We start from the raw sequence: 13,445 nt of genomic DNA on the forward strand, positions 1-13,445 counted from the left end.
CCATCAGCTTCTGATTTTAGCTCTAAATCAAATTTCCAGAGGTTGAGGCAGAGATTTGCCCATTTGCACTGGTAAAGCCTAATAGTTAATGTAGAACAGCTGTTTAGCAGTTAAAAATGTAGGCTGAGTACATTGTTGCCCTGCAAGTTTATGATTTTCAGGGTATTGATGAAACGTAAGTTCTGAACTATGATTTTAACTTCAGTTAGGGCCAAAAGAATGTTGCTTAATCATATTTGATTACTAATATGAAAATCTGGTTACGGAAATTGCTTCTTTTCTTAACTAATGAAGACACTAGTTCCTATCTTTAAATATTTCTTTATGATCTACTTATGACTTCTATCACTAGGAGAGAGCATATAAGAAAGGTATTAACTATTATGTAGCAGTGAACTGGAGCAAATTTTTCTGGTGCATTTTCGTATTGGATGTAATCAGGAAGCTTGAATCCGCTTATTCCCCAGTAGCAAATTTGATCAATGGAAGTCATATTTCATAGGTTTACTTCATTTTTGACCGCATAAGCCTCCCAGTTCAAAGAGTATATTTCAATAAGCTATCCTTTTTATTTCTTGTTTATGTGGGATTTGCAAGTGGAATTGTCTAGATAATGCTGATTCCTTCTAATATTACCTGACCATGTATGGAAGCTAAAGTACTATTGTCAACGGAAAATGTTAAAACTCCCTTACAATCATGGTTCAAAGTCACGGTCGCGGTTGTGGTCGCGGCCCAGAACGTTCCACATCGGTCTCGGCATATCGGTCGCGGTCTCGGTGAGACGCAAATTTTAAAGTATTTAATATTCTAAAAATTGTTAATAATATAAAAAAGTATGCTAAATAAAAATAATTAAAAAATAGTAAAAGAAACGGCCAAGTCAATCCGTCACGGTGTGACTCGGCTGATTTCTCGTCTTGACTCGGGGATAACTCGGAGTGACTCGGTGTGACTCGCCGAGTCAATCCGTCACGGTGACGACTCGGCCGATTTCTCGGCGAGTCAAGTATTTCGGTATCGTTTCGTCACGGTATCGTATCGGTAGGGGCCGAGACGGTGACGACTCGGCCGAGTCGTCTCGGTCTCGGCCGAGACTTCGAACCATGCTTACAATCAGATGTACATTGGCTTAGAACGTACAAATGGTGGTTTCAAGTGGCCATCTACATATTATTTCTCCTCTCTGGCCAGGCCGTTGGTACTCTTTTGGGCAGATTATACTTTGATAAGGGCGGAAACAGTACGTGGTTAGCAACATTGACACTAACTATGGGCTTCCCCATGCTCCTACCCTTCCTCTTCCATTCTTCCTTACAGAATAATAATGCAGATTATAGTAGAGTCCAACAGCCTTCTGTTCTTGTCCTTACTTCAATTTATGTCTTTCTTGGGCTGTGTACAGCTGGGGATTCCGTGTTATACTCACTTGGCCTAAAATACCTTCCAGTCTCGACTTATTCTCTGATATGTGCAAGCCAATTAGCATTCAAAGCTGTTTTTGCATTTTTCCTGAATGCACAGAAGCTTACCTTTTTCATAATAAACTCTCTTGCATTGCTAACCATTTCTTCCATAATCCTTGTAATCCACAATGATACTGAAGATTCCAGTAACGCCTCCAAGCACAAATACACAGTAGGCGTTATATGCACTGTTGCTGCATCTGCTTTATATGCATTTGTGCTTTCATTCACTGAACTCATGTTTCAGAAGATACTTAAAAGCAAAACTTTCAGTCATTATTGATCTCACATTCTACGAGTCGTTAGTTGCAACGCTTGCAATCGTAGTGGGGCTTTTTGCGAGTGGAGAGTGGAAGAGTTTGAAATCAGAGATGCAGGATTTTAAACTGGGGAAAGTGTCGTATATCATGACTATTCTTTGGACTGGGATATCATGGCAGGTTTTCAACATCGGTTGCAATGGACTGATTTTCAAGGTCTCTTCCCCGTTCTCCAATGTCATTAGTGCTGTGGGCTTGCCGGTTGCTCCAGTTCTAGCTGTGGTAGTTTTCCACGACAAGGTGACTGCTGCCAAAGTAGTATCCCTCCTGTTAGCCCTGTGGGGATTTATATCTTATGTCTATCAGCATTATCTTGATGATCTGAAGGCCAAGGCCAAAAGAAAATTTCCTAGTGAAGTTACAGAAGATTCGATCACAGAAATATGAGTACTGGTTTTGTACTTTTTCCTATTGTATTGTTCTTGCAACTTTCTTGTGAATTCAGAAGACGAGATTAGCGGTTGCAAAATTCTGGATAAGCAGCTTGTTATGTCCTGCAATAAAGGATAAGAATACACATATGTATCAAACAAAATAGTAGGCTAACGTTTGTTCTTCTTCATATGTTATCCGTTTCAATGTCATCCTTCTATCAAACTGCAAGCAACTCAATGACAAGAATAATGAAGGGAACAATGGTTTGCTGCCATCTCAATGTGTTCGGAAGGGTATATCATGAAGCTTTAAGAAATCTTTGTAATTGCTCTCACTTATATTACTAGGGGAGACAATTAAGTTAATCTGTGGTTTGGCAAGATTTGTGATTAACCTCATATATAACGTAATTTCCCCATGACTTGAAACCGAAGCACAAGAAGGTTTTAAAATAGTTACACTCTCTTTTCGCCTTCAGTTAGAAAATCTGAGTCTTGGTCCAACTAGTTGTACCAGTAGCATGTTCCATTTATAATTTAAAACAGGGTTAATTACACTTACCTCCCTTGAGATTTGTCCAAACTACGAATTAATCCTTAAAGTTTGATAAAATTACAAAACGGTCCATCAAACTCAAAGATCCACAACAAGTAGAGCCTTCCAGTTAGTCAATTAACGTTTGACCAGTCATCTCCAGGCAAGCCACCAGAAAAATGCAACTGAATTCCTAATTTTGCCCATCAATGTTGTTGTTTCCCTTTTTCTTCCTCTTTCCTTTTTGTTTTTATATTGAAAATTTATCATCACCCTAAAAAACGTAGGAGACATTGCAAATTTACAGTTGTTTCAAACCGGCATTGATACCATCTTTCGCTAATAACTCAAAACTGCCAACAAACACCACTTTTTCTTTAGTTTTCAATCAAAATTGGAACAAGAGCACCCAAAAGCTACTACAACTTGCCTAAACAGTTTGCCATATCCATCAATTTGAAAATATACTCCATGAATTGCAATGATCGAGCAATTCCGATCGACCAAAGCTAAGATTCAAGGAAACTACAAAAATAAAAAATAAAAACAAAGAAAGTAAACCACCAATAGAGATCTTGACAAAGTAAAATTAACCAAAAGCATGCATAGATCTATCAATTTTGACTCCCAAGGGTAAATCTCCAGAGATTGATACATTAAGTCATGGGATCTCAAGTTTTGAGCAATTCCAGTTTGATGTACTATTCATGCAGCTTTAATGTCATGGGTTTGTGAAGACAATAGAGAAATACTGAGGAAAGAGGAAGAAAGAGATGGTGGCTTGCTTGGTTATGGTGGATTTGGTGAAGTCGATAAGAAAGATGGCACTCGTGGAAAGGGAAGAGACTTATGGTGACCAATCTTTATTTTTCTTTTTTTTTTTTGAAATTAGTCCCTATCAATTCAAACTATTAACAAAGAGATTTTCTTCTTCCTTTCCTTCATCCTCAGATCTCGAATTGACGCCAGGGGCGAAGCACTTCCATTTTTCACTTGTTTGGAGTTTCTAATCCTTGGGGAAAAAACGTTTGTACATTTTTTCACTTATTTGCAATCGAAATTATGATCTTTGATTTCCAAACATTCACAAGAAAGATTAATAGTAGTTGATACCTTTAATATTTTTTCTTTTGTATAAACTTTACAGAAGAATGGATCTAAGAATTTTTTTTTTTTTTACCTTCGATGCATTTATATTAAGGGTAATATTGTCATTTTATAATTTCTATCAATAGGGTATTAACGGAGTTAGTGACAAGGGAGGTAGATGTGATTTGGTGAAACCTCGAGGATTGATTCATAATTTGGATAAACCTCAGGGGAGGTAAATGTAATTAGCCCTTAAAAAAAGAGTTATTCACTTTGGCCTCATGAATGTTAGTGTTTGGTTCAATATTCCCCCCTCAATCCAAAATATGGGCAGTTTGCACCCCCTATGCTAACACCATTTGTACTTTCTAGCATAATACGATGAAATTACAATTTTGATACCACAATGCCCCTGTAAATCACTTGCAATATTAGCATTTATTTTTTCAAAGGTTACATTTTGAAGCATTAGTAAGCCGCCAGTATTTAACAAGCATCGAATGGCCAAGTTTCAAGTCAATTTTTGACTTTAGAACAAATAAAAATAACTTTATGTGTTTTCTTCACCTCTTGCATTTTGGAACCTTCCCCCTTTTTTTCTTAATTTGTCAATCAACTATGCTCAATAGACCTAGACATGGTGATTGGTAATTGATTGTAGGTTGAAAAGTGGAAAGTGGAGGAGATCAATTTTTAGGGTTGGGGAACCTTTTTTTTTTTCCGTTGTATGACTAAAACCTGAATGTTTGTATCTATTACAGGCCAATTCTATAATTTTACCACTCATTTTCCTGTCTTGAGGATAAAATGGTCTTTTTAGTTCTTTTTCAATAGGCATTTGGTCAAAATTTCATTGACTATTACTATAGGGAGTGCAAAGTGTCTATTTTAGAGGTGGGGGTGGGGGACAGGGAATTCAATCAGTCCCCGACCTTCAGGGGGCATGGTGAACTTAACCGTAAAAAAAATTAACGCAGCTAGGCTTGTTGAAGGAACTGAAGGAAACAACAAATACATTTGGCAGGTCCAATTTGGAGCTAAAACTAATGTTCTAATGTGTCAAAATGCTGAAACAAGCAGCAATTCCACAAGCTTCAGCATGGATGATCAACAAGATGACCACACAAAACATAGATATACGAGGAAAACTCAATTTTGTCTAATTCAAGTCATATGGCCTTTTGTACGTGTCCTTTACTTTTCCCTCTCAAAAGCCTTGGACATTAGCTCAGTACAATAGTCGAAAGTAGTCTTCCTACTTCAACCTCAGTGTAGGCCTTCAAAATTTTTGTAACCAAATAACTGGCACAAAATAAGCAAGCAAAGTTTGGCACCACAATTAAGCAAAAAAGGACAAACGAGTTCTCGAGGCCAGAAGACAAAAAGGGAAGAAACGGAACTGGGAGGCCGTTTTATTATCTGAATGTTTTCTCTCACTTACATGGATAGACCAAAAGTTTTGGTTTTTATATAGACTACTAAGTATCAAAATCCTATTGAGATTTAAACTATCAAAATATGCTAATACTAAAAAATCACAGCTAAACAACGAAATAAGTAGTTTTCTAAATAAAACAAACTAGTAAATAATAATAAGACTTGGTTTAATTCCTACACAGCCACCTTTAAACCATTGTCTTCAAACTGCATCATATGAAGCATCTTCTTCAACTTGAGAAACAGTTTCACCTTCAATGTTTTCATGAAAATATCTATAATTTGATGTTCACTTTTGCAAGAATCAATGACAATCTCCTGATCTTGAACTAGTTTATGAATGAAGTGAAACTTGATATAATGTGCTTATTCCTTCCATGAAACACTGGATTCTTTGACAACTCAATAGCAGAATTTCTATCACAATAGATCTTTGTAGGACCAACTTGATTATACCATAGAAAATCAAGCATTCTTCTCAATTGAATAGCACTATGTGCAGCTTCCATATACTTTGTTTCTGCTATACATAATGCCACCACTTGTTGCTTTTTAAAAAGTCATAAAAATACACCACTGCCTAAATAAAAAGCATAACATTATATACATCTGTTTGAATCATATTACCAACCAATCACTATTTGTATAGTCAACAAGACTAGAATTGTCAGCATATGAATAAAAGATACCATCAGATTGTGTACCTCAAATGCATCTTAAAATTCTCTTGGCCACCTGCCAATGTGATTGGCATGAAGACTACATAAACCTGCTAATTAACTCAACACCAAAAGTGATATCAAGCCTTGTCAACGTCAAGTATCTAAACCTTCCAACCAATCTCTTGAAATTAGTGCCATCAACAAATTCACCACTACCAGCTTTCACCAACTTCAACTTCTCTTCAACTGGAGCTAATATAGGCTTGGAAGTATCTATTTTAAACCTCTTCAATATGTCACCTGCATACTTTTCCTGTGTAATAAATATGCCATCATTTGTTTGAGAAACTTCAATGCCAAGAAAATATGACATTAATCTCAGGTCAGTCATCTCAAAGTGACTAATCATAGCCTCTCTGAACTTAGAAATCACTTTGAAGTTAATGCCAGTAAAAATTAGATCATCCACATATAAGCATACAATAAGAATATCACCATCAAAATTGAATTTGATATACAAAATATGCTTATATAGACATCTATGAAATCCACTCCCAACAAAAAAAGAATCGATATGAGTATACCCCGTTCAAGGAGTTTGGTTCAAGCCATATAAAGTCTTTTTTAACTTGTAGATTTTATTTTCTTGGCCTTCCTTCACATAACCTGCAAGTGCTCAACATATACTTCCTTCTCAAAATTATCATTCAAGAAAGCAGATTTCATATCCATTTGATAAATCTTCCAAGAATTATTGGCAGCAATATATATAACCATGCAAACTGTATTAAGTCTGGTAATAGGAGCAAAAATTTCAAAGTAATCAATACTTGCCTTTTGCTTATATCCTTTAACCACCAATCTTGTCTTGTAACGATTTACCTCTTCAGTTGGCTTGTACTTGGTCTCGTAAACACATTTTACACCAATTGACTTCTTCCTAAATGAAAATGAAGTCAGCTCGCATGTATTATCTTTCTCAATTGCATGTATTTCCTCATCCATTGCTTGATTTCAATGATCATCTTTGACGGCCTCTTCAAATGTAAATGGATCACTATATACACCAAATTTTTTCCAAAAATATTGTAAATTTTTATTATGTCTTTGTTTATATCATTGTTTAAACAATTATTTTTATTTTTATTTTGTAGGACAAAGCTGAAAAGAAAAGAAGGAAAAAACAGAAAATGAAAAATCAGTTTTTTGTAAAAAAAAAAATCAAATCATGCGCGCGTGCAATTCACCCGCACGACTTCTTCTCCTTTCAGCTGGTACAAAAGCCAGCATGGAGTACGAGTGTTGCGCTGGCATTTTGGATGCAATTTTTTGCTCCACTTTCGTTTCCTCCGAGCCTCAGAACAAGGCCACCTAGCCTTGATCCGAATCATCATGAAACTTCCGGAAGGGAAGCCATCAAATGGCTTAGAAATTTGCCAGCAAGACAAGGGTTTCATCTGCACCCTTGAAAGTAGGTTTTAGCGACATTTTGTTCCATATAAATAGAACAAAAGGCAGCATTAGGGCAACAAGGAAGGTACAGGAGGCGGTGGAAAGAAAAGACAGAGAGAAAAGGAGAGAAAACAGAGAGAAAAAGTGCAGAAATTTTTCTGGAAAAAACTTGAGCCAGGGTTGAGCCTCTGGCCTGATTTGTGAGCAAAATATGAACCCAACATTTGTCTTTTATAGGATTTCTTTATTTCTGCATAATCTATGATAGTATAAGGACAAATTTTGTTCACACAAATGTCAAGGAAAATGCCTCTGGACTCAAATTCGCAGGTTTATCAGCTCTTGAACAACTGCAGCAAAGGAACTAAGCTCCCACCTGTGATTTTCTCTTTTCCGTGAAGTTCAAAGCTGTGTTTTTGCTTCTTAAATCATTAAAGGTATGGTATTTCATTTTTTCCAACCTTATCTAAGCTTAGATTAACATCAAACTGTCAAAAATTCTTGCCGAACTTGTTTTCCTATTTTCCTTCTTTTTTTTCTGCTGTTTTTCATAGCATTTAGATCAGATTTTCTTGTTAGGATTGCATTGAACTTTTCCTGTGGATCCTGGGTCTCATGGGCTTGTGTTTTTGGGTCCGAATTCTTGGTTTTTTGCTTGATAAAGTTGCTGCGTTTGATGAACTAAAAAGAGAAGAAAGTTGCAGACAAGCAAAGCTTTCTTCGAACCAGATGCATGGAATTTTCAGAACATTGCACTTAGACCCCTTAATTTTTACATAATTTTACTATTGCCCAACAACTCCTGCATTTGAATCATTTTTCCCCCTGTTAAGTTTTAATCCTCTTTTGCATGCTTAAATGTGTCTTTTAACAAAATTATTTCTGGGTTATAGGACATAATTAGGTCTTAATTTTTTTAGGTGGTTTAATGGTTTGTTGGGTTTAGTAAAATACGATGAGAATTGGATTTGGGTTGTTTTGTTTGGGTTTTTGGAAGTGGGTTTTAGTTATTTCTGATTGGGTTTTAACTTGGGCTTGCAAGCCAAGGCCCATGCATTTTCTATTGGGTTTTTGGATAAAATTATGGCCCAATGGTTTGCTTATTTAAGAAATCTGGTAACATTTATTGCATTCCAGTCCCTGGACTTTTGGTTAATTATACTATGATCCTAAAACTTTAGTTTTCTTTCAATTAGGTCTCTAATTTAATTATAATTTGATCCCTAAACTTTATTTTTATTTGATTTTGACCTCTTATTTTATAATAATTATAATTTAACCTCAAAAACTTTTTATTTTTGTAATTAGATCCATAGCAGTTTTGATTTCTTAAATATAAGTTGTTTATTTTCTTTAATTGTTAATTATACTTCATTTAAATACTTTAATTGATAGATTTCGTGGTTACCTTCACTTCTTTATAATTTATTTGTTAATTAAATTTGTGCCTTAACCATTTTGTTGATTTTGGAGTATAAATAGGACAAATCCAACCTCATTTAACCACTACTTCAAGGGAGATACTTTCTTTTATTATTTTAAATCCTCTTATGTGCTCCTATGTGAGTTTTATGTGTAATTGCATATTTTGAGTGCTTTTTCTTTTAATTACTCATTTTATTCATTTTAAGTTTCATTCATTTTATTTAATTTTGATGATTATTTGAGAAGCATTTAAATATCAAGTTGTAATAGATAGATGTTCAAGACGTGTATTTAGTTAGGCTATGTAATAGATAGGTTTTAATTTTGCTAAAAGTGTAATTAGTTAGATTAATATAATAGTTAGGTTATTATTTTTTAAAATTTCCCCTTAAATTGTAGTTAGGGCCCCGAATATAATAGTTAAGACTCTTATTTGCGTTTATTTGCTTGTGTGCTTGCATGCTTGTATGCTTACGTATTTATTCACTTTCATTAGGGTTTTGGATCTAGAAATTATACTTATGTGTTATGTGCTCTATGTGCATTATGTGTTTACTTACTTTAATTATGCTTTCTATGATTTATTTAGTTATAATAAATGCATGATGTCACCATACTAATCCAACGCTAGTTGTGGCATTTCTCTCCGATTTCTCACTAGTCCAACGCTAGTGAAGATTTGTAGAAATAGGTTTAGTCCAATGCTAAACCCTATAGGCCGTCTCGCGATAGAATCACATTGTTTGCGTGACATTCATCGCATTTGATACATATTTTTCATTTTAAGATATTTTCTCATCTTGCATGATATTTCCTATATATACTATCTCTCTTATCCCTATTTGTGTGCGAAACATGACATTTAGACTTGCATTTCATTTAGGAAATTAGAAGTAGGCTAGTCCATTCGGTTGATTAGATTAGAGAGTCACCCTTCAAATATGGGAAATAAACGAGTATGGTTTATTAATTTTAACACGCTCGTATCTCCTCTATAGAAAGGAAAATTGAGTTATGAATCTTAGTCTCTCGTACCCATTATGTTGCATCCCTCTCTTAGGTCATGTATATTTATATAATATTATAATTTTTTCTTTTCTTAGAGTCTCATTTTTTTCATATTCGTGAACTCTTTTAAGAATAATTTTGGACGTTACAATTAATGTGACTGATGCCAATTAACTTTTGAAGAGATATTTTATCGGGAAAATGATCGGTTTCATCCTTCACATTTCACAAAAATATTCTTTTCGTCCCTTACTTTTAAAATGAAGTAATTTTGTCCTTGACATTTAAAAACTAAAATTATTACATCCCTGAATCTAAATTTTAATCTGAATCAAACCACCAATCAACCTGATTACAAATTTTGGGGGTGTAATTGGTAGATCACTTTGTTAACTCAACTTGATATTCATGTAAAATTTAATGAACCTAAAAATAAAAAATAAAAAATTATAATATAAAAAAGAAAGATTAATCTTTTCTACGTTATCATTGTATACACTGACGGTTTTATGTACCGCCATATCATTTTAATTTTAATTTAAACACCAAATTTTATATTTATGATACACATCTAGATTCGCAAGCGGATATACTAACGGTGTATGAAAAGATTTATCAAAAAAGAAACTCTACTATTTCAAGACAAAGAATGGCCTTTTATGTTACAATTTTTATTTTTTTGGTTTAATAAATGTCATGTGAATACGATGAAGTTGACCGAATGATCTATCAATTCTATTTTCGAAATTTATTACTGGGTTATTGGATGGTTTGATTCAAATTGAAAATTATGTTCAGAGATGTAATAATTTTAATTTTTAAATGTCAGGGACGAATTTCTTTCATTTTAAAAGTGAGGGACAAAAAGAATATTTTTGCGAAATATGAGGGATGAAACATGTCATTTTCCCTATTTTATCCCTTTCGATACTCCATAGGTCTAAATTTGTATCCATGTAAAAACATCTAAAATGTGATAAGTTTTAGAGGTTAGACTAAGAAAATTTTCGACTAAATCTCACAATTAGTCTTGGCTAGATTGAAAGGGTGCCTTAGATCAAATCTTTGTCTTCCGTTTCTTGAACCGTGACTCCCGAACTATTTTCTCTTATTTTTTCGAAAAGTTGGAGTCGTCTAAAAAGGGTTTTATTTATTTATTATTTAAAAAACGTATTTTAGGTGACTTGGTATACCTTAATTCAATATCAAGTAGCGACTCCTATTTTTTCTTAAAAACCATTTTTAGACCATTATTTTGGGCCAAAACCGTCGCATATTTTAAGTCCCATTTAGGCCCTTATTTTCTTATTTTCTAAAATCAAAAACTAATTTTCAAATAAAAACTAATCAAAAACTCATTTTTTCTATTTCTAAAATCAATAAATACATTTTTTCAACCTTATCATTTTATTTCAAAAATGGGGCGCGACAATCACAATTTGCAAATAAAGCAAAATTTACAATATCTTCATCAGACAAGTCATTATCATTACTAACGACATAATCCTCCAAGCGTGTTGGCATGCAATGCTCTCAATGTGGATGACTAGATAACTGTATAGGACTTGATTGCACCCTAAAAAATGAAGGATCACTTGTAGGTTGTCTAGACTACTCTACTAGTTGATTAGAAGAATTCCCTTCATCCAAATATAGCGACATTGGTGGATGTTTTGGTGTAGAATCTGACACTTTCTTAGACCAATCCCAAGCTCCTTGCTCATCAAATGTGACACCCCCATTGATAATCACCTTTCCTATATCTGGATTAAACAACCTGTAACCTTTGGTTTCATGACTATAACCAAGAAAGATGCACTTTTCTACCTTGTCATCTAGTTTCTTCCTAACCGTATCTAAGACATAGGAATAGGCATGACAACCAAATACTTTTAAATGAGAAATATTTAATTTCTTACCAGTCCATAACTCTTGTAATATCTTCCTAAAATTGCATCACGTAGGAGACTAATTAGAAACATATATAGCACAAGCAGCGGGTTCTACCCAAAAACCTTTAGGCATATTTTTGGCATACATCATCAACCTCACCATATGCAGTTCTAATGTTAAAAAAAAAATTCATTTCTGTCTCCTATGTGGAGTCAACTCGACACGCATAGTTCGGTACCCACTTCTTTTGCTAACTACGATTGCCAGATATTTTGTTTTCTCATCAAGGAATTAGCCAGTCAACTGGGCCCTATAATAAATTGCTCTAGTAGCACCGCAACAATAACATTCCAGTAAGAAACACATTACCAACTCTTGGAATATCTATGCACAAATTATTAACATCTATATCTATATAAATTTGAGAAGGGATTTTTAACAACAGGCCTCCACGTATCTTCCCACTACCAATTCCATTTTTCTAGCATTTCACATTTAATTTAATTCATAAAATATATTCCTCTCAACTTCCACATCTACTCTTCACATTTGAAATTGTTGGTTACTTTTTAAAATCATTTCATTTCAAATTGTTGGTTAATGTGCATGTTATCCTATTTGAACTTCAACCCATCACGTTTCCGATTGCCTTGCGTTATTTGTGATTCTACAACAATTAAAACTTCTATAAGACCATAAGAAGAGATAACAAATAGAACATCCTTTCATACTTTCTTATTAATTTAAATAAGTAAGATTATTTACACTCCATTTTTGTTATTCACACTTCAATAATCATTTTGATCATATCATTTTCATTAATTAGACTATATGATAAAACAAATGGTGGAATTGCAAATAATAAAAAATGGAGTGCAAATAACATTTTCTTAAGTAAGAAGTGACTTCCATGCCTTTCTAATTTAAAAAAGTCGTGGCTCTGCTTATATAAGAATTTGGTTTGAAGTTTTTAGTGGAAGGGTAAATAAAAAAAAACAGTGCCAAACTTAGTAAAATTAAAAAAGTAAATGATAATATTTTATCTTTTAACTTAGTAATCCTAAGTAAAAGGGCAAAATTAAATAGAAAACAAAAAGGAAATAATGTTGTGGATTTAAAAAATCAAGAATGGTACTATTCATGAAATCCAAATTATGAAATCACTAAATAAAAGACAAAGTACTACTAGCCTTTTAATGTGGATTTTTTTTTGAAATATTCATTTTTGATAAAAAAAAATAATGATAATAACAACACCAATTCTATCAAAAATTTTTAAAAAAGTAACATTATAGTTTAAGAGAAAGATATAGAACATTCAACCCTAAATTACTACTTAATTTGTATATATCTGGCCCAAATTTGACATTAGATTTGAATAAAAGTGCAAAACTCAAACACTAAGGATAAGTTTTGGTATCATTAATTATTTTATGTATTCTTATTACTGTCTTCATATGTAAATATGTATTTGCTATGTTAAATATATATATATATATATATTGATTGTAGTACTTGAGGATATTATAGATATTATCAGTTTTTTATTTCCATTTTTAGATACTAATAATGCAACCATTGTAATTAATTTTTAATTTTATATTTTCATTATGATAGGTAAAGTTAAATATATTGGGTCGTAGGGATATGAATTTAGAGGTTAGGTAAAGGGGGAGAAGGAAGGGAAAAAAATGGTGAGGAGTTGAAAAATAGCAGGAAAGATTGAAGAAGAAATATGGGTTACAAAGATGGGCGGAGAAGGGACAAAAGAAAAAAGGGGATAG

At 33.5% G+C, this 13,445-nt stretch overlaps 1 pseudogene; it reads left to right on the forward strand.

Annotated features, from left to right (window-relative positions):
• Positions 1–993: 993 nt before the first annotated feature.
• Positions 994–2,173, forward strand: LOC113710096 (purine permease 21-like; annotated as a pseudogene).
• Positions 2,174–13,445: the final 11,272 nt, after the last annotated feature.

Source organism: Coffea arabica, chromosome 9e (assembly GCF_036785885.1).
Source record: "Coffea arabica cultivar ET-39 chromosome 9e, Coffea Arabica ET-39 HiFi, whole genome shotgun sequence".
Taxonomy (NCBI): Eukaryota; Viridiplantae; Streptophyta; class Magnoliopsida; order Gentianales; family Rubiaceae; genus Coffea; species Coffea arabica.